We start from the raw sequence: 23,692 nt of genomic DNA on the forward strand, positions 1-23,692 counted from the left end.
TTCTGAGAATTGAATCTAGCTGTATTCAAAATAACTGATATTACTATAATTTTTATGCTGAAAGAATCAGTTCACCTCCTTCTGATTTTAGACAGAAATTTCACAGTTGAAGTCATTATACTGAATTAAGTAATGTGTCATGATATACTGTTTTAGACATTCTACTAATAAAGAAACATTTGGCCAATTTCAGCCAATATGTAACTAAAACTCATTCAGCAATCCACGAGACAGGATTTTCTGGAAGTAATCTTATCTGAACTTCTATCAATACATATTCATAGGATGCATGTGAAATGTCAGAGGATAATGCCATGTAAGAATTCTTTAAATAAAGATGGTAATATTCCTAAAGCAATTCTCTGGTCTGTCACTCATTCTTCTTTCATACAGCGATCCAAAATATAGTTTCTAATAGCTGTGATAATATAATTCAGTTACAAAGAAGACATACCTTAGCGTTGGATAGAATTAATTTTATGTACTTTTATTATGTAAAAATAATTTAATATATAAAATGTAGTTTAATATATAAAAAAATATATACAAATACCTTAATTTCAAACACCAATGTTTGAATATATAGTAAGTCTGTGTTTTGCTTTGTGCTTTCTGTTTTTTTAGAAATTTGGGGTGCAGAGTAAACACAGTTTTGACAATAAAATATCAAAACATACATTGGGGCCTCACCCTGAGACAAGTGGCAGTGTTATAAATGTTAGAAACATGCATATTTTTAAAGCCATATTGAATTTTAATGACATCTCTGTAGATTCAAGTAATGGGGACAGCTACCATACACAGAGATGAGAGGTTACAATTCATAAAGTGAGAGTAATTCCCCGGCTGAATTTTTCTCCTGTCTTTTCACTTTCATTTTGTAAAAACAGTTTTTGCATAACACCTCTGACTTCTTTTTGTTTCCCTCACCTGAATTATGATTATTATTGATGGCAGGAGGATTACAAGGATATTGATATGCATACAGAGTGAAACTCACTTCTGGCATTCAGCACACATACGTTTTTGGTGTCCTTTCTAATTACAAGTATTCCGTTGATTTTTTTTTTTAATGAATCCTTCTGGATTGCATCACATGGATAGTTTTTGTGCTGAAAACTAGTAATTACGGGGACGTTCTTCTCTAGATAAATGTGGGGGCTATGACTCTTGCTGTGGGCCAAGTCCCCTGGCTTCTGAAGATTTCAGTCCCTGCGTTCCTGCAGCCAACTCTCAATGCTTCACCTGAAGAAGAAAACCCAAATAGATGCCTGTTCAGGCCTCTTTGTACATGTGATAAAAGGGGAACGAATGAAATAACTTTTGGGGGATATGTTGGCGAGTCAAGAGAGAAGGCAGCTGACAAAAGGGAAGAAAGAAACAAAGTGCAGACACTAAACTAATTATATGTCTGTCAATTCCCTTTTTTTCTTGTTAAACACTCACCTATTTTTTCCCCTGTGAAAAGTTCATTTAAAGCTGTCTCCTTCCAGCTATACGAAAAAACCCACAATGCATTCAATAGTATAATACAAATCCAGAATGTTTTCAAATTTCCCTCTTTTGTGGGTTTTGAGATTGACAGCTCTATAATTAGAGATAACAATGAAGAAGGGAATTAATAAGATTCAAATATAGGGCCCAGTCAGAAATCTGGAATGGGGAATGGGGGGGGGGCAGGAAATCAAGGGGTATAAATCATATAATCTTATTGTAGCCTGGAAAGTCAGACATTCAGATTTTATACAACTAGTTATTTGTTTAGATTTTATAGAACTAGTTAGATGTTCAGATTTTACACAACACTAATAGGTCACAGAACCTTAAAATCAATCCTTGGTCTCCAACGTATATTTATTGATCTGAAATAAACATTTGGTCCGATGTTCCCCCAAATATTTGGTACTTTAAAATGTCTCCATTGCTAAATAGTCTTCTGGCCTGCAGGCCAATGAAACATAGCGCTCATCATCAGAACAAAAGACTTGGAGACTGTGACCCAAGCATCCTGCTGTATATAGGGAAGGAGGGGTTTACAGTTTTTTTTAGGCAAACATCACTGGTTTTCATTCTTGGCAGCTCTCGCTTTTCCTTTTTCTTTTTTCTTTTTTTTTTTTCAGGATACGTTCTTTCATTCTTGTTGTGCAATTAAACTAACCCATGTGGGGTTCTACAAGATAAACAAATTCATGTCGATTGTATTTATGTTTTTAAATGGTTTACAGTACCTGGCATACTTTTATGGGTTTGTATTTACTTCTACTTGTTTTATTTCCTTATTTACATCTTCTTCTCTTAGATACTTCCAGTTTAGAATAATAGATTTCGATGTTTGATCTTCCATTCAGCAAGGACACCAATGGTGATCATAGCACTGCAAGTTATTTAGGTGTTTATTTAGTCATTTATTAAATGTTAATGCAAATCGCTTGTCAAAATATAAATGGTGTGGGGTACATCTCTAGCAAGTGACTTTAAGGAAATGTGCAAAATTGAAGTAGATAATCATCAAGAAACTTGAATTTTATTTATCAGTTCTGACTCTTTTTACACATTCTTATCAACTCATTTCAAATATTTGTTAACAATTAAAATCTTTATAATTCATATATCCTAAAATTTCTGGGGAAGATAAGCAACCAAACACAGCAATAAGATATAAGCTCCAAGAACTCTCTCTCTCTTTTTTTTTTTTTTTTTTTTTTTTTTGAGACAGACAGAGACAGAGCATGAGTGGGGAAGGTGCAGAGAGAGAGAGAGGGAGACACAGAATCTGAAGCAGGCTCCAGATTCCCAGCTGTCAGCACAGAGCCTGACGCCCGGCTCGAACCCATGGACCACGAGATCGTGACCTGAGCCGAAGTTGGGCGCTCAACCGACTGAGCCACCCAGATGACCCCTGCTCCATGAACTCTTAAAAGATGTATCAATAGTGGGAGCTATTGATATGGAGAAAAAGATTGATTTGGAGTTACAGATATAAGCCATTAATTATATCTAGGTTGAGTAGGAAAAGCATCAGAGGGAGAAGAACTTTAGCCCCCCAAATTTTGAAGACAGAAATTCATCAGCCCATCAAAAGGAAAAAGTGTACCCCCTTCATACAGAGGAATCAATCTGGTCCAAAAGAGGTTGGACTTTGGAGTTTAAGGTAAGCAATCAGAGAGGCCGATACATAGTTTCTAGATACACATCCAGTTACAGAGGGAGATACCGAAAAGGATACAGAGCTCTCAGCGAAGCTGAACCTGGGAAGCCTTGGGGAATGGAAAAGACTTTAATGGGGGCCAGTAGTTTCCAAAGTTTAGTATCATAAATTCGCGAAGATACGTTTTGTGCTTAAAGCTACATACTCTTACCTTCAGGTGTTAGAAATGATCTTTCCCTCCACTGTGTTTTGCGTTATTATTATTAATTATTATTATTACTCTTTAAATACTTGTTTATTTGGTCTGTATTTATAGCTTCCGTGGTAAGCTGCCTCCTTCACATTTTTAGGAAGTAGCGAACACTATAAAAAAAAATCAATGAATAATCAGTGCGGGATTCACGTCAGAGAAGTTTCAGTACCACCATTGCCATTTTCTCTGGCCTTGGAAACTTAGGAGAGAAAAATGATTTACATGTTTGCTTTTCAATAGTGACTCAGGAGCTACCGCTAACGAGGAAATGAATTGCACTTCGCTGGCAATAGGTAATTGAAAATAAGACCTAGAGTAAGGTTATTGACTTGTTCCGGATCTGTGATCTAGTCTTCATTAAAAACTAATAAATTAGGCATCGAAGTATTCACTTCACATAGATCATTCGCATGAGCCAAGTTTCCTGTCCGAGGCACACCAAACCATGAGAGGCCAAATATTCCCCCTGAGTCTCTCAGTTCTTGTAAATAAAGCTAAACCTCTGGATTGCTAAGAGTATGTCTGTTTTTAAAACAGGATTCTCTTCTGCCTCCATTACTTTTATCATTCTCTATAGAATTCCTTTGTCTTTATCAATTTCTAGATTGTAGGCCGAACCATTGCAAACCGTATCTATTTTAATTTATTTTTCCAAGTACCTTCTAGTCTTCACTTTTGTTGGTTTGTTCATTTTTCTCTTTTACCTTTGGATCATTATTTCTGCCCCCTTTCTCTTCTGCTTTCTCCGATGTTTGGTCTTCTGAGTTTTTATAAGTCTATACCTGAATAAATTCTTACCTCCTGAAGCTTTCTGTCATCGTCAACATTCAGACTGGCCCTGATTTTCACTAGAGGATTTTAAGATAGTTTTAGATTTATTGCTTACCATTCTTGAACCCCTCATTTTCTCTGTGACTTAGTGACACTTTAACTTAAATGATTTATTTCATGAGCTGGAGTCTAAATATGAGTACTTAGAAATGTTATAAGCTGAGTTTTATAGGTAGGTTTATTACCATAGCTTCAAATCAAAGACCTCTATGAATTAACGATGTGGTTGTTGTTTCCTGTACTTCAACAAAAGGCAGCGAGTTTATATAAAAGCTACTTTGAGGAGACATAATCAATATTAATCCCAATAAATAAAATGTGAATTACTAGAATTTAATAGAAACCAATTGTGATTTTGAATGGCTCGGGGATACGTGCTTGCTACTTGACAAGGTTACATAATGGAAAATAATGTACCTAAGGCATTTTATCAATTCCCTTAGCTGTACGCACAAAGTTACTTTGAACCAACCCATCTTAGAAATTAATTTTCCGTACATACGGACGGAAGACCAATGCTGTATTCATTCAAACCATAAATTTGTAAGCAGAAATAAAACCTTCGAAGGTTCTATTAATCAACCAATTAAATTAGAGTTGAATGTTCCAGAATGTGTTAATGTCATTAAAGAAAATTGGTTGAAAGAGAGGGAATTTGACATGTGGTTAAAATTTTTGAAAGGCGATGCAAACTAAAATGTATGAGCAGATTATTGCTACCTACATCGTTGAAGTAATTTATAGAAAATACAGAGCCACCTCCGAAGAATGGAGTATGGAGAGTATATCATCATTCCCATTTTAACGTCCGACAAAAAGTACAACTATTGGTCATTTAAATTATTTTGAGTGTACATAGATTTTCCTTACATTAATTCAAGGGTGTCAGCAACCCATTTGCATCATTGGATTTCACTGTAAGAAATTTCACTTTCTCACAGACATAAAGCTGCTGGAGCAAAATAATTTTCAAATCATAAAACTCTATTTGATTTGTCTCTTTGCAGAGCTGTTAAAAATAATAATCTATACCAATAAATTTTAAAGATAAGGCCAGGAAATACAACCAAATAAAAATATACTTGTAAAAGTGATATACCTGATAATCACAAGAGTAATTCTCCTGCTGCTGAAATATCATTCGTAGGTCTTAATTCAGTTATATTTATTACTGTAAGATTCATAAAACTCCTTCAAGATTTTAGGGATCTTTTAACACAGAAATCCTGTAATAGAAATAGAAATGGTTAAATATTTTTATGGATTACCTGTTTTTTGGGGGATCAGATTTTATAATGTGTTATATGTGCCCACGTTTAGAGTCTAACATCAAGCATGTAACATTTGACTTTGCTTTTCATTTGCTTTATGATTTTTCTCCCTTAGGATGTCTTACTTACCAATGCAGAAGGAAAGGTTTCAGACATATCATAAAAAGTTTGTTAAATTCTTTCTATTATTTTTCCCTTGTTTCTTTGTTTTTGTATGATATAATGTGTTCAAATATGTTAGGTCTTCCTAAGAGGTGGGAAATGTTGGAATTAGAACAGTACCCCCCCCCCAACTAAAACATGAGCTACCCATTTGCTGTTTCATCAAAGGTTGTAGATGTTTTAGTAAATCAAAAAAAGAAAATTAATACTTTTCTCATAAATACAGAGACTCAACACCAAAATTAATTAAGACCTGGAACAATCAAAAAAACACAATCAAATAAATGATAGGAACATGTCATTATCAAGGAACCCATTTGGTCATTTTAAGACAAATCTAAAGATTAGACCTAACTCTAAATTCTTGGGGCATCTGGGTGGCTCAGTCGGTTAAGCGTCCGACTTCAGCTCAGGTCATGACTTCAGCTCAGGTCATGATCTCCCAGTTCATGGGTTCGAGCCCCGCATCGGGCTCTGTGCTGATAGCTCAGAGCCTGGAGCCTGCTTCGAATTCTGTGCCTCCCTCTCCTTCTGCCCCTCCTCATCTCGCACTCTGTGTCTCTCTCTCTCTCTCAAAAACAAATACACATTTAAAAAATGAAAAAAAAATTCTCAACATCTATTTTATCCACTGCTTATTCATGCGGCTGATTCTGAAATCATAATTTCAAGTACTCAGATATCACATGAAATAGCTTTCAAAGATTACAGAAACTCACTTTATAGACATATAGCTAGTTTCAGGGGTTGTTTGTTTGTTTGTTCGTTTGTTGTTGTTTCCTTCTTAGAATAATTGCACTCTCCTGATTTTGTAGCACCCTCTTGCCTGTGATGAAATGTCTACCTCAGGCTTCTTTGGTTATTTTTTTTCCCTCTTATTCCGAGTGAATGATTCATTGTGACAGAAAAAGCAGACTATTAACATATAGGTTATATACAGTTAAATCTTTCGTTTATCTTTTTATAAGTTAACCGGAAGTACGTCCATTGCTCTTCTACCGATATTCATGTACGTCCTCTAATTGATAAACTGAAAACTCTTCGTTGTGCAGTGTGTGGAAGGTGACAGAGTAGGCCACTCGTAAATATGCCACTTTGGCATAAGGTGCCTTTTGAGCTAAAGGCACGGGAAAAAAATAGCAAATGGGAGAAGAACGGTTTGACTTTCCCTTTTCTTCCTGAAAGCAGTGGATATGAGTCTTATGAGTCTCCCTATCTAACTAGAAGGAAACATTCTTATCACCAGAAATGGGGAGCCAAAGCCAAGAGAAGTCTGTACAAACATACCTTGTTAAAAACAAAACAAAACAAAACAAAACAAAACAAGAAGCTCCACTTCCATTAGTTTCCCCATATATTTCAGGTATTTCTCAACAACATCGTCTCCTTGTTCAATCTAGTATAAAAAGCATTTAGGGTTGGCACTTCCTTGGGTCTGTATTTCCTCACCGGGCTCCCTTGTCACCCAAAATATGAATGAAATCTGGGTGCTTTTCACCTGTTAATCTGGTTTATGTCAAGGTCATTCTCAGGTCCAGTGGAAGACCCTAAGAGGGTAGAAGTAAAGTTCTACCTCCCTTAGGTTTGCACGATGGAAGAGCAAAGAAAATGGAGTAAAACAAGCTCTGAATCCACATTTACTGTCTTTTGCTTTATTATCGAAAGACAGGAGGTAACAAGTGTTGAGAAGGATGTAGGGAAAAGGGAAATCTTGAGTACTGTTCATGGGAATGTAATGTGGTGCATCACCATGGGCACAACCTAGGTGTCTGTTGATGGGTGAATATGTGTGTGTGTGTGTGTGTGTGTGTGTGTGTGTGTGTGTACACAGGCATTCACACACACAATGGAATATTATTCAGCCTTAAAATAAAAGGAAATCCTGCCATCCACAAGAAGGGGGATGACACTGGGAAACATTATGCTAAGTGAAATAAAGCAGAGAAAAAGACAATTAATGCATGGTCTAACGTGAAACCCCCCAGAAAGGGGTAAACTCACACAAATAGGGAATAGAATGCTAGTTGATAGGGAGTGGGAGTGGGGAAGAAGTGTGGATATTAGTCAAAGAATATAAACTTTCATTTAGGGAAATCTAATATATGGGATTGTGACTAAGTTTTGTTTTTGTTTTTTTTTAAATTTCAGCCTTAATGAAATATAAATGACATAAAGTTGTCAGATACTTAAAGTGGACAATCATGGTGATATGAAATACATATAGATTGTAAAAGAATTCCCCTCCATCCAGTTAACTAACACATTCATGACCTCACATATATGTCTTTTTTTGTGATAATATTTAAGATCTACTTCCTTAGCAAATTTCAGTTATACAATACAGTGTTATCAACTACAGTTACCATTTTTCCATTAGATACCCAGACCTTGTTCATATTATAGCTGAAAATTTGTACCTGTTACCAATCTTTTCCAATCTCCATCCCCCCTCAGCCCCTCCTCCCCGCAGTTCCTGGAAAGCCCCTTTCTACTCTCCGTTTCAATGAGTTTGACTTTGCTTTGCTTTGCTTTAAAAAATATTTTAGGGTTGCCTGGGCGGCTCAGTTGGTTGAGTGTCCGACTCTATTTGGGCTCAGGTGATGATCCTGGTCATGGGATAGAGCCCTGTGTCAGGCCTGTGCTGAACTTTGAGCTTGCTTAAGATCCTCTCTCTCTCTCTCTCTCCCTCTGCCTCTCTCCCCTACTCACGCTGTCTCTCTCTCTCTCAAAATTAAAAAAAATAAAAATAAAAAAATAAAAATATTTTATATATAAGAGATACCATGAAGTATTTCTCTATATCTGTCTGGCTTATTTCATTTAGTATAATGACCTTAAGTTCCATCTGTACTGTTGCGAGTAGCAGGATTTCTTTCTTTCTCATGACTGAAGAATATTCCACTGTGTATATATATGCATTTTTATATATTCATCCATTGAAGGACACTTAGGTCGTTTCCATATCTTGGCTAATGTGAATACTATAACAATAAACATGGGGGTACAGATACCTCTTCAATATCCTGTTTTCATTATCTTTGGATATACACCCAGAAGTAGGATTGCTAGATCATATGGTCATTCTTTTTTTTTTAAGTTTATTTGTTTTGAGAGAGAGAGTGTCTGTGAGGGGCAGAATGAAAGGGAGAGAGAGAATCCCAAGCAGGCTCCACGTTGTCAGCTCAGACTCCCACATGGCACTCAATCTCATGATGAGATCATGACCTGAGCCAAAATCAAGAATCGGTGGCTTAACCAACTGAGCCACCCAGGCGCCCCAAGGTCATTCTTTTTTAATTGTTGAGGAACCTTCATACTGTTTCCCTTACTGGCTGCACCAATTTACGTTCCCACCAACAGGGACAAAGGTTTCCTTTTCTCCACATTATTGCCGACAATCGTTTTCTGTTGTCTTTTTGATGACAGTCGTTTCAACAGGTGTGAGATATTTCATTGTGGTTTTGATTTGCATTTCTCTGATAATGAGTTATATGGTGCACCTGTTCAGGAGTCTGTTGGCCATTTGCATGTCTTCTTTGGAAAAACACCTATTCAGTTCAACGGCTCATTTTTTCTCAACTTGTTTGTTTTCTTGCTGTTGAGTTGTATGAATTATTTGCATGGTTTAGATATTAACCCCTTAGTAGATATGTGATTTGTGAACGTTTTAACCCTTCCCTTATATATCGCCTTTTTGTGACCTTGTCTGTTGATGATTTCCTTTGCTGTGCAGAAGATTTTTATTTTGATGTAGCCCCATTTGTTTTTCTTTTATTGCCTTTGCTTTTGGTGTCAAATACAAAAAAATCATTGCCAAGACCCATGTCCAAGAGCTTACTCCCTATATTTTCTTCCAATAGTTTTATGGTTTCAGGTCTTATGCTCAAGTCTTTAATCCATTTGGAGCTTACTTTTGTGGATGGTTTAAGATACAGGTCCAGTTTCATACTTTTGCTGTGATTATCAGGTTTCCCTAATACCATTTTTTGAAGACTTTTCTTTCTCCATTGTATATTCTTGGCTCTTTTGTGTTAGTTAACTAATTGCTCATATATACACGGGCTTAAATCTGGGCTCTCTATTCTGTTCCATTAATCAATATGTCTGTTCTTCTGCTGATACCATACTGTTTTGATTGCTCTCAGTTTGTAGTATAGATTGAAATCAGGGAATGTGATGATGACTCCAGGTTTCTGGTTCTTTCTCAGGATCGTTTTGCCTAATTGAGGTCTTTTGTGGTTCCATACATATTTTAGGATTGTTTTTTTCTGTTTCTGTGACAAATATCATTGGACTTTTGATGGGGGTTGCGTTGAACTTGTAGATTGCTTTGGGTAGTATGGACATTATAACAACAGTAATCCTTCCAATAATATTTGTGTCTTCAATATCTTTCATCAATGTACTATAGTTTCAGAGTAGAGTTTTTTCATTTCCTTCATTAAATTTATTCTTAGAAATTTTGTTATTTTTGGTGCAATTGTAAATGGGATTGCTTTTCTTAATTTTTTTGTTATTGATGTATAGAAATGCAATTGATGTTTTAGACTGATTTTTTTTTTCTGAAACTTTACTGAATTTGTTTATTACCTATAATAGTACTTTGGTGGAGTCTTTGGAGTTTTCTATATATAATATCATGCTATCTGCTAATATTGACAGTTTACTTCCTTTTTAATTTGGATGCCCTTTATTTCTTTTTCTTGCCTTATTACTCTGGCTAAGACTTCCAATACTATGTTGAGTAAAAGTAGTGAGAGTAGAGTTTCATTTCTGGTCTTAGAGAAAAAGCTTTCAAATAAAAATCTGGCTTTGCCATTGGAGTAATGCTGACTCCTAATGTGAGTTTGGAAGTTTCCCCTGGCTTCTATTTTTTGGAAGAGTTTGAGAAAGATTGGCATTAATTCTTCCTTAAATGTTTGGTAGATTTTACAAAAGAAGTCATCTGGTGCTAAGTCTTTCTTTGTTAGGAGGTTTTTGATTACTGATTCATTCTCCCTATTGCTGTGTTCAGGTTTTCCACTGCTTCATCATCCAGTCTTGGTAGGGTGTATTTTTCTAGGAATTTATCCATTTCTTCTAGGTTGCCCAGTTTGTTGGCATATAATTGTTTATAGTAGTCTCTTTGATGTTTTGTTTTCCTTTGGTATCAATTATAATGTCTTCCCTTTCATTTCTAATTTTATTTACTTGAGTGACTTCTTTTTTTTTCTTGGCATGTATAACTGGTAGTTTGTTTGTTTATTAATTAAAAAAAACTGTCCAGGGTTCCTGGGTGGCTCAGTTGGTTGAGCATCTGACTGTGGCTCAGGTCATGATCTCACGGCTCGTGATTTCCAGATCTGCGCTGGACTCCATGCTGACAGCTCAGAGTTTGAAGCCTCCTTCTCTCTCTCTCAAAAATAAATAAAAACATTAAAAAAACCAGTCCTTTGTTTTAGTAGTCTTTCCTATCATCTTTTTTACTCTCTCTATTTTCTTTAATGTTTATTAATTTTTGAGAGAGAGAGAAAGAGAGAGAGAGAGAGAGACAGACAGAGCACAAGTGGGGGATTGGCAGAGAGAGAGGGAGACACAGAATCTGAGCAGCTCCAGGCTTTGAGCTGTCAGAACAGAGCCCGATGCAGGACTCGAACTCACAAACTGTGAGATCATGACCTGAGCTGAAGTTGGATGCTTAACTGACTGAGCCACCCAGGTGCCCCATTTTTTAATCTCTATTTTATTTATTTCTGCTATGAACTATTTAATAATTTTGTTAGTTTTTTCATTCTACTAAGTTTGTGATAAATTTGCTTGTTTGTTTCTAGTTTCTTGAAGTTTACAATTTGCTATTTATTTGAGATCTTTTCCTTTTCTTTTATGTAGGTGTTTATTGCTAGGATCTTCCCTCTTAAAGCTGCTTGTGCTGCATCCCATTAGTGTGATATGGTGCATTTCCATTTTCATGTATCTCAGGCTTCATTTCATTATTTGTTTTTATTTCTTCATTGACTTATTGGTTTTTCAGGAGCGTGTTGTTTCATCTTCATGTATCTGACATATTCCATTTTTGTTCTTGAAACTAGTTTCTAGTTTCATACCATTTTGTTTGGAAAAGATGCTTAATGTTATTTCAGTCTACTTAAATTTATTGACTGGCTTTGTGGTCTACAAAAGATCTATTCTGGACAATATCCCGTGTGTACCTTGGATGGAAAGTTCTGTAAATGTCTGTTAAATCTATCTGGTCTAAGTATGTTTTAAATCCAATGTTCCCTCATTGATTTTCTGTCTCGATGATTTTTTTTTTATTGTTGAAAGAGAAGTATTAAAGTCCCTGCTATCATTGTATTATTGTCTATTTTCCCCTTCAAGTCTCCCTCTATTTGCCTCATATATTGAGGTGCCTCTCTGTTAGGTTTATAAATATTTACAAATATTATAGCCTCCTGTGAATTGACACTTTTATCACTGTATAATGACCATTCTTGTCTCTTATTACAGTCTTTGTCTTAAAGTCTGTTTTGTCTGATGTAAGAATAAATATCTACCCCTCTTTTCTTCCAGTTTCCATTTACACGGTATATGCTTTTCTATCCATTCACTTTCAATGTGTGTATCCTTAAAGCTGAATGAGTTTCTTGTAGGCAACATATGGTTTTTCTTTCTTTTAGCCTATTAAACCCTTTGTATCTTTTGATTGGAGAATTTAGTCTATTTCCATTTAAAGTAATTATTGATAGGTATGGACATACTATTGCTATTTTGTTAATTGTTTTCCAGTTGTTCTGTGATTCTTTTGTTTCTTGCTTGCTTGCTCTCCTCCTTTTTGATTTGATGATTTTCTGTAGTGGTATGATTTGATTTCCTTCTTTTTATCTTTTGGTATTTAATATAGGTTTTTTAATTATGGTTACTATGAGGTTTATATAAGTCATCTTTTATTTATTTATTTTTTATTTTATTTTTTTTTTTTATGTTTATGTATTTCTGAGACAGAGAGAGACAGACCATGAGTGGGGGAGAGGCAGAGAGAGAAGGAGACACAGAATCAGAACCAGGCTTCAGACGCTGAGCTGTCAGCACAGGGCCTGACGTGGGGCTCGAACTCACAAATTGTGAGATCATGACCTGAGCCAAAGTTGGTTGCTCAACCGACTGAGCCATCCAGGCACCCCAAGTCATCTTTTATTTACAACAGTCTATTTTATTTTTATTTTTGTAACAGTCTATTTTAAGCTGATAATGAACAATTTTGAAAGAATGCATTGAAAGCTCTACATTTTTACCCTCTTTCCCATATTTTATGCCTTGGATGTCACCATTTACATCTTTTAATCTCTTTTTTCTGTTGAGAAATTGTTGTAGCTTAGTTATTTTTAGTATTTTTTTATTTTAACCTTCATAGTACATTTATAAGTAATTTACTTACTCCTTTAAGAATATTCTTAATTTAAAAGTATACATTTACCTTTATGAGTGAGATATATGCTTTCATTTCAGCTTGAAGAAATCCATGTAACATTTTTTATAAGGCTCTTCTGGTGGTAATGAAGCCCTTTAGCTTCTTGTTTGGAAAACTCTTTATCTCTTCTTCAATTTTGAAGGACAGCTTTGCTGGCTAGAATATTCTTGATTGTTTTTGTCACTGTTGTCTTTTCCTTTCTGTCCTTTGAATATATTGGGTCACTTCCTTCTAGCCTGCAGGGTTTCTGTGGAAAAATCTGCTGATTTTCTTATGGGGCTTCCTTTGTACCTAACAAGTTGTTTTTCTCTTGTGGCTTTTCAGGCTTTCTCTCTGTTTTTAAGTTTTGACAGTTTAAGTATAATGTGTCTCAGTGTGGGTCTCTTTGGTTCATCTCATTTTGAACTTTCTATGCTTCCTGGATTTGGACATCTGTTTCTTTTCCCAGGCTAGATAAGTTTTCAGCCAATATTTCTCTGAATAATATTTTTACCACTTTCTCTCTCCCTTCTCATCTGTGATCCATATAATGTGAATATTGGTCCACTTGATGGTGTCCCATAAAATGCCTTAAGTTACTTTCACTCATTTTCATTCTTTTTTGCTTTTGGACCCTCTGGATGAATGTCATTGCCCTGTCTTTGAGTTTGCTGATTCTTTCTTCTGCTTGACCTAGTCTATTGTTGAACACTTTCATTGAATTTTTCAGTAAAGGTACTATATTCTTCAACTCTGTGATTACTCTTTAAAAAAATATTTTTAAAAGTATTTTCTGTCTCTGTTGAAATTATTCCTTATTCATGTGTTGGTGACCTCAGCGAACATCTTTATAACTATTAGTTTGAATTATTTATCAAGTTAATCACTTATCTCCTTTCTATTAAGACCAATTTCTGGAGTTTTATCTTGTTCTTTTGTTTGAAACATATTCCTCTGTTTCTTGGCTTTTCTTTGCCTTCTGCACAGCTATCTCTTCCAGTCTTGACAGAGTGGTTCATATAGGAGATGAAGCTTAACATTGAGTTCATCCCAACTTCTTGGTTTTCTCTTAAACCTTTATGATTGTCCAAGCTGCCTTCTTTGTTTTTAGTGACTTCCAGCATATGAGGGTGTGCCTTGACCTTGCAATGTCCCAAAAGGGAGAATCTCAATTTGCATCTAGATGCGTGCCGAATGTAAGTCAGATACTTGGGAAGCATAAAGTATTCAAGTAGACACCTTATGAGGAAAAACTGAGAGATGGGTGCTTCTGTATCCTCACTCTGCATTGAGCACCATTTTTTAAAGTAGATATTTCTCATTTGTCTTATCTGTAAGAGTAACTCAGCTAGTTTTTGGATTTCTAGCAGAGGGAATTACTACACGTGTAGCTATATATTCAGTATATATATTCGTCCATTGGAGAATGTGAATTCAGGAGACTCTTACATCACCATCTGGGACCAGAACTCATATTGATGAATTTAGATAATTCAACTTAAAATAGGGAGGTTATTCTGGATAATTTGTACGGACCCATTATAATCACAAGAATCCGCAAGGGTCGTTGGTGGGCATGAAGCTCATTCCTGCTGTGCTGTAGCCTTCTAGGTAGCTCTTGTCGGAGGAGGGTGATATCCAGAAGGTGCACTATGAGGGTTAGTAGTCAATACTCAAAGTATCTGGAGAAGGGTGTACCCACACAATAGTGCGGCTGTCTAAACAATCTAAAATCCTGAGGGTAGCTCATTAGGAAGGGCCTGCTGGAGCTCTTGGACCGTGGACAAAACTCTATCTACTGATGGAATACGTTCTGGGAATCTAATGTAAAGGATTGTGCCATGTTAATAATATTGTATTGTATACTGAAAATTTGCTAAAAAGAGTGAATATTAAGTATTCTCATAACAAAAAAGTGATAACTACTTTTAATTTTTTTAATTTTTTTAAATTAACTTGGCTGTGATAATCAGTTCACAACGTATACATATATCAAATCATCACATTGTAAACTTTAAATATATACAATTTTATTTGTTAATCATACTTAATAATGCTGGGAAAAATTAAATTAAGTTAAATTACATAAAGCAAAATGAAAGTAAATTAGCTGGGCAAAGAGTGCCATTGTTGACCAGAAAAAAAGAAAATGAGGCTTATCTTTTAGTAAAGATTGATAACCTGATTTCAGATCTGACACTAAGGAGGCGACTGGTAGTTTCTGCTTTTAGAGTGAAATGTAAACAACACTATTGTGCTAAATGAAACAAAACAAAACACAACAATGATTTACTATTGGTCTACATAAAAATAGAATCTTGCCTTATAAGTGCAAACTAACTCCAGTTTTGATAATTAAAAACTGGAACATAATATAGAAAATGGTAGCACATATTCAGCATTCTAAAGAGCAATTTGTCTATTTTTACACAAATGTTAAGACTGAGGAAGTGTCTGTTTCAGCATGAGGCAGTGAGAATGTGGTTATATGGTATTTCCCATGGAGTACTGGGTATGGAACTTCACTACCTAGGTCCCTGTCACTTACCTCAGCCATATTGGCCTTGACATGTAGCCTTCGTGGGTCATTTATCTCCTCAGGTAAAGAAGGTTAATGTTCAGATCTGCCCTGTCCCTTTTGGTATTGTTGTGAAGACCAAAAAGATAATTCATGTACATTATATAGCTCTATACAACCATCATCATCATCACCATAATCATTATACAAGTAGGAAGTTAAATACTGATCATTTCTCATATTTGGAAAGGAAATACATGGACTTTTTGAATAGATATAAATATAAAAGTGGCAATAATCAATCCTATTGACCAGACTGGACAATCCCCAATATGAAATTGTTTCAGTGACAGTGCGTGATTTAACGACCTAGGTGCTCAGCCAAACGTGTTTGATTTGAGATGTTTATTTCACTCTATTTAAACTTCTATGTTCTCCCTTCTTCCTGTCTTTATTACCTGTCTTCTAAGCTCATGTATTACTTATTTACTTATTTGGGATGCTACTTTTTTCCTTCTCTCTTTTTGATAACCCTAGGAGAGGATTGAGGATGAAGAACATAATTCTTAAATGTGCTTGCATCTTTTCACGTGGCACTTCCAACATTTCCAAATCTCAAGTCAGAGGTACAGTAGGGATTGTTCAGGTCGGCATGGATCTATCAACTACCTAAAAGTAGGTGCAATAACTCAAGTCCTTTAGATTAGGTTATGACGAAGCTCGGACATTTTAAATTCTTTGGCAATGGATCTGAACTAAGCGAATCTACTTTCCACAATATGCCTTTCTAAAGGAAGTGGATTTCAGAAATACCATATTTATTCTTTCCAAATAATAATTTTAAGTAAACAGTATGGGAACAAGACACTTTATTAATTCATACTTATAAATTATTATTATCCTAATTAATATTATGGCTCAATGTTCAAAGGCATTTTATGTTCATCTTTTATAAGCTATATTTTATGTTAATCTTTGGGGCAAATGATCCTTCTCAGTAGACATGTGTAACATTTTTTTAAACATCATTTCCCTAACGAAAGAGTAGGTTCCCCCAAACAGCTTCCAAATTCAATATCTAATTTGGATTTTGTAGGGATGTTTTTTTCCTTGTAAAACACTAGACGGAACCACTTACAATTTTCTCCTGAAACGAAAATTTCTGTAAAAAGCTGAGCATGGATTTTCAGGATCTAAGACCTAAAAAGATCAGCCCTGCCCAAGGTCTGCAATATATGCAAGACTGTTTTTGTTTTGTAAATAATTATACAATATAATTATAAATACTTATAATTTCCATTGTGTTTTATTTTGTTGCCTATAGATTTTAAATCATGAGTAATAAAAATCATCTTACTAGAAGTGAAATATTCGTGTCCCTTGTGAATGCCTTACCACATTCCACATTGCCCTGAATGCTATATTGCCTATTTGGTACTTGGGTATGGGTTTTGAGTGATATGATAATAATAGAGTGTTATTCCTGATTGTAATTCATTTTGCTTGCATATCAATCTTGCTGTATTTGAATGTATACAAAGAATACTAATGACTGCACGGTATGTCTTTAATCTCTGTCATGAAGAAGCATCTTTATTTGCATATGCATGAATTTCAATAATATTTGCATAAAGAGAAAGTCAGACATTTTGATTACTAGTAATCTTTTTACAATTTATAAGGTTTTATGCTGATTTCCACCCCCCCTAATTATTTTTTTTTGTCAGGTTGAGTCTGCTCTCATTTTTATGCCCATCTTAGGGAATATATCAATAATAGTTAATACTCAAGAAGGCAAATAGTGAAAGCACCTCTGTAAAAATTTGCCAATGTTGATTAATAAATGTCAATTTAGGTATACATTCATAACAGTTCTCAATCCAGAGAGGTAAAAAATGAATTATTTCCCCCTTTAACTATAATATCTTTCTCCTTTCCAGTCCCAGATCATAAAAAGTAAGTGATAAAAGATCCAATGTTTAACAAATAATACACAAAATATTTTAAATCTTGTTTAATGAAGAACTGGAAGAAAAAAATTTTAAAAAGCTACAAAACAAGTTATATTCCTAAAAATTTCAGTGGAGCAACAAGTCTTCATATTTTGCTTCTCCTCTCCTTGATTTTAAAATTAACCTTACTCTGGGGTGCCTGGGTGGCTCAGTCAGTTAAGCGACCAACTTCAGCTCAGGTCATGATCTCGCGGTTTGTGGGTTTGAGCCCCGCGTGGGGCTCTGTGCTGACAGCTCAGAGCCTGGAGCCTACTTCAAATTCTATGTCTCCCGCTCTCTCTACCCCTCCTCTGCTCATGCTCTGTGTCTCTCTGTCTCTCAATAAAAAATAACATTAAAAATATATAATTAACCTTACTCTGAAATGTGTGAATATCTGCAATCATTTCTTGCCCATGAAAAACGTGAGGCTTCTGTGCTTGAAGGCAAGAAACAGGCGAAACCAGGTAACTGTGGTTGAGTTTTATTAGGGTTTCCAACTGCAGTTATCAATCTCTACCACAGTGACAACTTTTGAATATCATGTGGCTGAAAATCCACCTGTTACTTTATGTTTCTCCTAATCACTCTAAATCTCTGAAAATCAGACCCTGGGTCTCTCTCCATCTGCTTCAATCTAGCCAGTGACGCTCTATAATCACTAACACTCTCCTGTCTCCATTTCGGTGACTATTTCATGTCAAATTCTCTTCACAGTCAAACACACTGCAAACTGAATATTTGGTACCATTGGATATATAGGCAATTATCAAATAGAGAAGAAGTCAAGGAACCCAAACTACTACCACATGGAGTCTATGGAGGTGGTCACTCCTTGGCTTCCAAAACAGCTTGGATTCGCCCCCACCCCCACCCACACCACTTCGTTGGGTCTCCTCTATGTAGAGACACATTTCAGTCTTCTAGAAGTGCTTGGGGTTCTACTGCCTGCTTCGTATTGCAAGAAATCATGTATCTTCACAGAAACCGGCTCGGAAGCACCAAAGCTGATACTTATTTGTGAGATGTTTCGCATGATCTCGCCACAAAAGAACCTAAGGTTAATACAGTTCTACCCATTTTGCGGATGAACAAACTTAGAATTAAGCAGATTGAGTAAGTTGCCCAAGTAAGTCACCTGGTAAGCCAGGACCTCTGGAAGCCCAGTCATATTCTGAACCTCATGAGCCTCACAGTTGTCTATTCTCCCAGGCAAGGTTCCGTGCAAATCTTCCTTAAATGAAGTAGAATGATGGCAATCGCACGATGCATTTTCTTCGTAGATGCTGTTAATTCTGCGCAATGGGAAGGGAAAATACTTTTAGTCCCTTTTTACGTATCAGGAAATCCGTGTTTAGAAAAGTGAAATGAATGGCCCATGGCCACAGAGTTAGTTTACGGTGGAGCCTAGACCAGAATCCGGGTCCACTGAGCAGAAATTCCAAGTGTCTGGTGCCTGGGGGGCTCAGCTGGTTAAGCTTCGGACTTTGGCTCAGATCACGATCTCATGGGTCATGAGTTTGAGCCCCACATCAGGCTTTCTGTTGTCAGCACAGAACCATCTTCAGATTCTCTGTCCCCCTGTCTCTGCCCCTCCCCTGCTCTCTCTTTCAAAAACAAATAAACATTTTTTTAAACTTAAAAAAAGAAATTCTAAATGTCGAGGGTGTTTTTCATAGTTATCCTGTGACTTATCAGTGTTCCAACGCCCTGCATTTGATTTGACACACATTCTCAAAGCATGATTACCACAGGATGCATTATCAGAAAGAATTTGCCACATCCAGTCCTATATGGGGAATAAGAATTCAAGTTGTTATTCTGAACAGTTATTTCAGGACAGTTATCTCCCAGAATATGTTTTAAAATGGCAAAACCAATACTAGAAGGTGTGTTTTGCTGTTTAGTTAGACACATTTTGGAATTCCTAGATTTCCAAGTTGCAGGTGTTCTTAAATCATAAATAAGGTGGTCATATAATTGACTGTCTGAACTAGAACATTTTTGAAAGTGCAAAGAGGCACTATTAAGAATTTCACCAGGCCAGGCAAACTGGGATATGTTCATCCTAATTGTAAAGGGCATCGACAACATTTCTCGTTCCCTAGAAATAATTGCCTACCTTCTAGGGCTTAAGTGCTTATCTGTAAAACCCCATGATATTATTTGGAATCGGTTCTATTCCACTTTATTCCTTTCATTTTTTTTTTCTTTGAGGTGAGATTGTGTCACTTCTATATGCTTGAATCCAAAGGGTAGGATAATTTGGTAAGGACGAGAAGCAAATTAAGCTGAACTTTGAACCAGTATGCTTAAGAATATTTTCCGTTTGTATCAAAGGGTTTGGCTTGCAAATGAATTTAGCTGTTGTCTTTTGGAATTGGGAAGAGTTCAACATTTCCTTGACTCTCTTATATGGTGGTTACCTGAAAAATCATATTGCAAGAGCCAGTAATCACCCACATCTCTTCCTTTTATTTATTTATTTCTTTTTATAGAGACCCATGTAAGAAAAAAAAACAACACTCCTAGGAATATCAGGTCCATTGGCTTCTCTCTCTCTCTCTCTCTCTCTCTCTCTCATAAACACTGGCAGGTATGCAAGAATCAAAATCTGATTAAAAAACAAATTAATTTTACTAAACATGACCTATCAAGTATACTGAAATGTGACATCCTGTCAGGTGTTCTTAGTGAGAAGGATTAACATACTTTCATGCATTCCATTTCTGGGGGAGAAAAATCCACAAAACTAAGCAAAAATGCATATAAGTCTCCTAACCCCTGCCCTATGCATCTGTCCCGATTGCCTATCAATGCAGTGAATTCATAAATCTAGCAAATAAATGTTTGAGCACCTGCTATGTGCCAAAAGCAATGCTTACGGTGCAAAGGGAATAAAGATTTTATATCGGAATCGGCCAAAAAGGAAACACCAAATTGTGAAAACTGCTCTCTGAGTGAGATAATAGAGAATACAGAGGTGGCAGTGACCTAAATAAACTATATGATTGGGATAAGGGGGCAGGATAAAAAGTCAGAGTGAAGGGTCAAGTGTCAGCATGAATACAGATCTTGAGCCAGAAAGAGCTTGGAGACCGGTAACATAGTCTCTCTTTGCCTCACAGTACGTAATGTCTCAATATAAAGAAGCCAAGACTTTTGTTTGTCTTTATCTACAAGTAAGAGTGTGTTTTACAATACTCTAGACAAGTTTCTGTTACACAAGATAAACAAGTATTAGCTCTCTTCTGTAGTACGCAGTGCCTATGGCTGATAATCCAATATAGTACACTTAAATATTTGTTAAGGAGGTAGGTCTCATGTTACGTATTCTTATATACACAGAGACACTATGAAAGTGGAAGGGAAGACTTTTGGGGGTGATGAATGTTTATCACCTTGATTGTTGTGATAGTTCCATGGGTGTATACGTATCTCTGCACTCACCAGATTATGTAAATTAAATGTGTCCAGGGTTTTGGGGTTTCGTTTTTTTATATCAACTATACCTCAAAAAGTCCAAGGTAATGGAAGAGGAAAATCTGAAGTGTGTAATGGTCAAAAATGCTTACATCACTCTGCCAACTCTTGCACCTAAACACTCAGAATATCTTTATACTGTGTGTGTGTGTGTGTGTGTGTGTGTGTGTGTGTGAAGTTGCACCAAACATGCAAAGATTCAATTCTGAGAAAAAGATTTTAACTGCTATTTTCAAGACAGGGAAAGGCCTGGGTGACAGCTATAAAATAGCAAGGTATCATTCCCCTTTTTATTTTGAATGTATTTACTCTGGACTGATTCAGAACATATGGAAGGGAGAATACATTTGCAGAGATTTTAGATGTTTCTGTGAAATGCAAAATGCTCTTAGAGTTCACAGTTCTCCCCACCCATCCCTTTAGGAGGTTCACTGTTTAGAATTCTCAAATGAAGACGTCACATCGGTGGTGGGGGAGCCATTAATGTCGACTAATAGTTACTTCTACCCTAAGCTAAATGATTCATGACTATTTTTTTTTATTTTTTTTTTAATTTTTTTTTGGTAACGTTTATTTATTTTTGAGACAGAGAGAGACAGAGTGTGAACGGGGGAGGGTCACAGAGAGAGGGAGACACAGAATCTGAAACAGGCTCCAGGCTCTGAGCTGTCAGCACAGAGCCCGACGCGGGGCTCGAACCCACGGACTGTGAGATCATGACCTGAGCCGAAGTCGGATGCTTAACCGACCGAGCCACCCAGGCGCCCCTCATGACTATTTTTTAAGGTAGTTATTATTTCATTAAAAAAGGCATTTAGGGGCACCTGGGGGGCTCAGTCGGTTGAGCGTCTGACTTCGGCTCAGGTCATGAGGGAACTGTGGGAGTTCGAGCCCCACATTGGGCTCTGTGCTGACGGCTCAGAGCCTAGAGCCTGCTTGGGATTCTGTCTCCCTCCCTCTCTGCCCCTCTCCTGCTCACTCTCTGTCTCTCTCTCCTTCAAAAATAAATAAACATTAAAAAATTGCATCCTCTCAGGGAGCAGGTTTAAGTTGTCTGAGATTCTAATTCTGTCACAGGTTGAAGCACCAGCAAGAGGATCCCCAGATTCTAAGACAATGAGGGTCAATGGGACAATGACTGGAGGTACTAAACATGCTCCAATGGACCGGATTATGCTCCCTTCCCCCCATTTATATTTGAATTGCTAACCCCCAATGTGATGGGTTTTGGAGATGGGGCCTTTGGGAGGTAATTAGGGAATTCGAAGAGGTCCTGAGGGTAGGGTTTGGTAGGAGTAGTACTTCTACAAGAAGAGGCTTGCTCACTCTTCTCATTCGCTCTGTGCATGTGTACCCAAGACAGGCCATTGGGGTAGCTGTCTACAAGCTGTCTGCAAGCCAGGAAGAGAGCCTTCATTGGAAACCGACGATGCTGGCACCTTGGTCTCGGGCTATGGGAAATGCATTTCTGTGTTAAAGCCACACAATCGAGGGTATTCTGTTAGGCAACCCCAGCCAGACCAATACAGATGTCATGGCTCTCAAGATTCGTACCCCTGAGCTGCCTGAGCCCGTGGGCTTCTTCAAGCAACATCTTTGGAAAACTTACTTAAAAGTTAAAAGTTAAAAACTTACTTAAAAGTCACCCAGGACGCTTTTGAGTTTGACTGTAAGCAACACAAGGGCACGGGTAATCTCTGGTTGGCTCAGTGCTGTCCAGCCAGCGCCTTGCAAGAGGCAGCTTATGTTCTTTTTTTTTTTTAATTTTTTTAATGTTTATGTTTATTTTTGAGACAGAGAAAGAGCATGACCGGGGGAGGGGCAGAGAGAGAGGGAGACAGAGAATCGGAAGTGGGCTCCAGGCTCTGAGCCATCAGCCCAGAGCCTGACGCGGGGCTCGAACTCACGGACCGTGTGATCGTGACCTGAGCCGAAGTCGGACGCTCAACTGACTGAGCCACCCAGGCGCCCCGAGGCAGCTTATGTTCTTTGTGTGCCAGCAGCATTTGTTGAATCTGGAACCAGATTCTTTTGAATTCTATAGATTGTGACAAGATGACAGAAGACTGGGAAGATGAAAAGCCATTGTGATGAGGTTTGGGTATGATGGTGGGGTTCAGAGCTGATGGCCAAGAAAGAATTCCTGAAGACATCTTTGCGTGCAAAAAGGTGATTACGTGGGGACAGGACCCCAGGGCAGGAAGAGCTGCACAGGGGTAGTGAGGAGTGACTGGTTATATACTACGGGAGTTGGGGAGGTAAAGACAAAAGGGAGGCCTCCAGAAGGACTCTGATGTGCTAAACAGAACTTTTTAAGATACCGGAGGCCTTGCTATTGTCAAGCTAAGGTTGTTTTTACTCTAGTAAGACATTAACTTTAGGATGGTAGGGGGTTCCTGGAGAAACTTTCTACTCTGTATTTGCCTCAAGTATTTGTCAATGGGATGCAGGTTATAAAGAAATTTAATTTTGCCTGCTATTTCCTTCTTGCCTTTGTTCCCACACCTATGGAGGGGAGGGTGATACTAAGGGCTCCAGGAAACTTGAGTCTATGGGTTTTTGGAGATCAGGCTACTGATAAGATTGCCTTTTTCTTGTAATTTACGAAG

General features: G+C 37.0%; 1 long non-coding RNA gene across 1 annotated transcript; it reads right to left on the reverse strand.

Moving 5' to 3' along the window:
- Nucleotides 1-1,866: 1,866 nt before the first annotated feature.
- LOC132666391 (uncharacterized) lies at nt 1,867-23,072 on the reverse strand. Its single transcript, XR_009604638.3, has 5 exons — nt 22,995-23,072; nt 18,739-18,895; nt 5,332-5,458; nt 3,360-3,511; nt 1,867-2,374 (listed from the first exon to the last, which is right to left on the reverse strand). It is a non-coding gene; the product is annotated as an uncharacterized LOC132666391 (long non-coding RNA).
- Between the last annotated feature and the right edge of the window lie 620 nt (nt 23,073-23,692).

This window comes from Panthera onca, chromosome B2 (assembly GCF_046562875.1).
Source record: "Panthera onca isolate mPanOnc1 chromosome B2, mPanOnc1 haplotype 2, whole genome shotgun sequence".
In the NCBI taxonomy this organism is placed as follows: Eukaryota; Metazoa; Chordata; class Mammalia; order Carnivora; family Felidae; genus Panthera; species Panthera onca.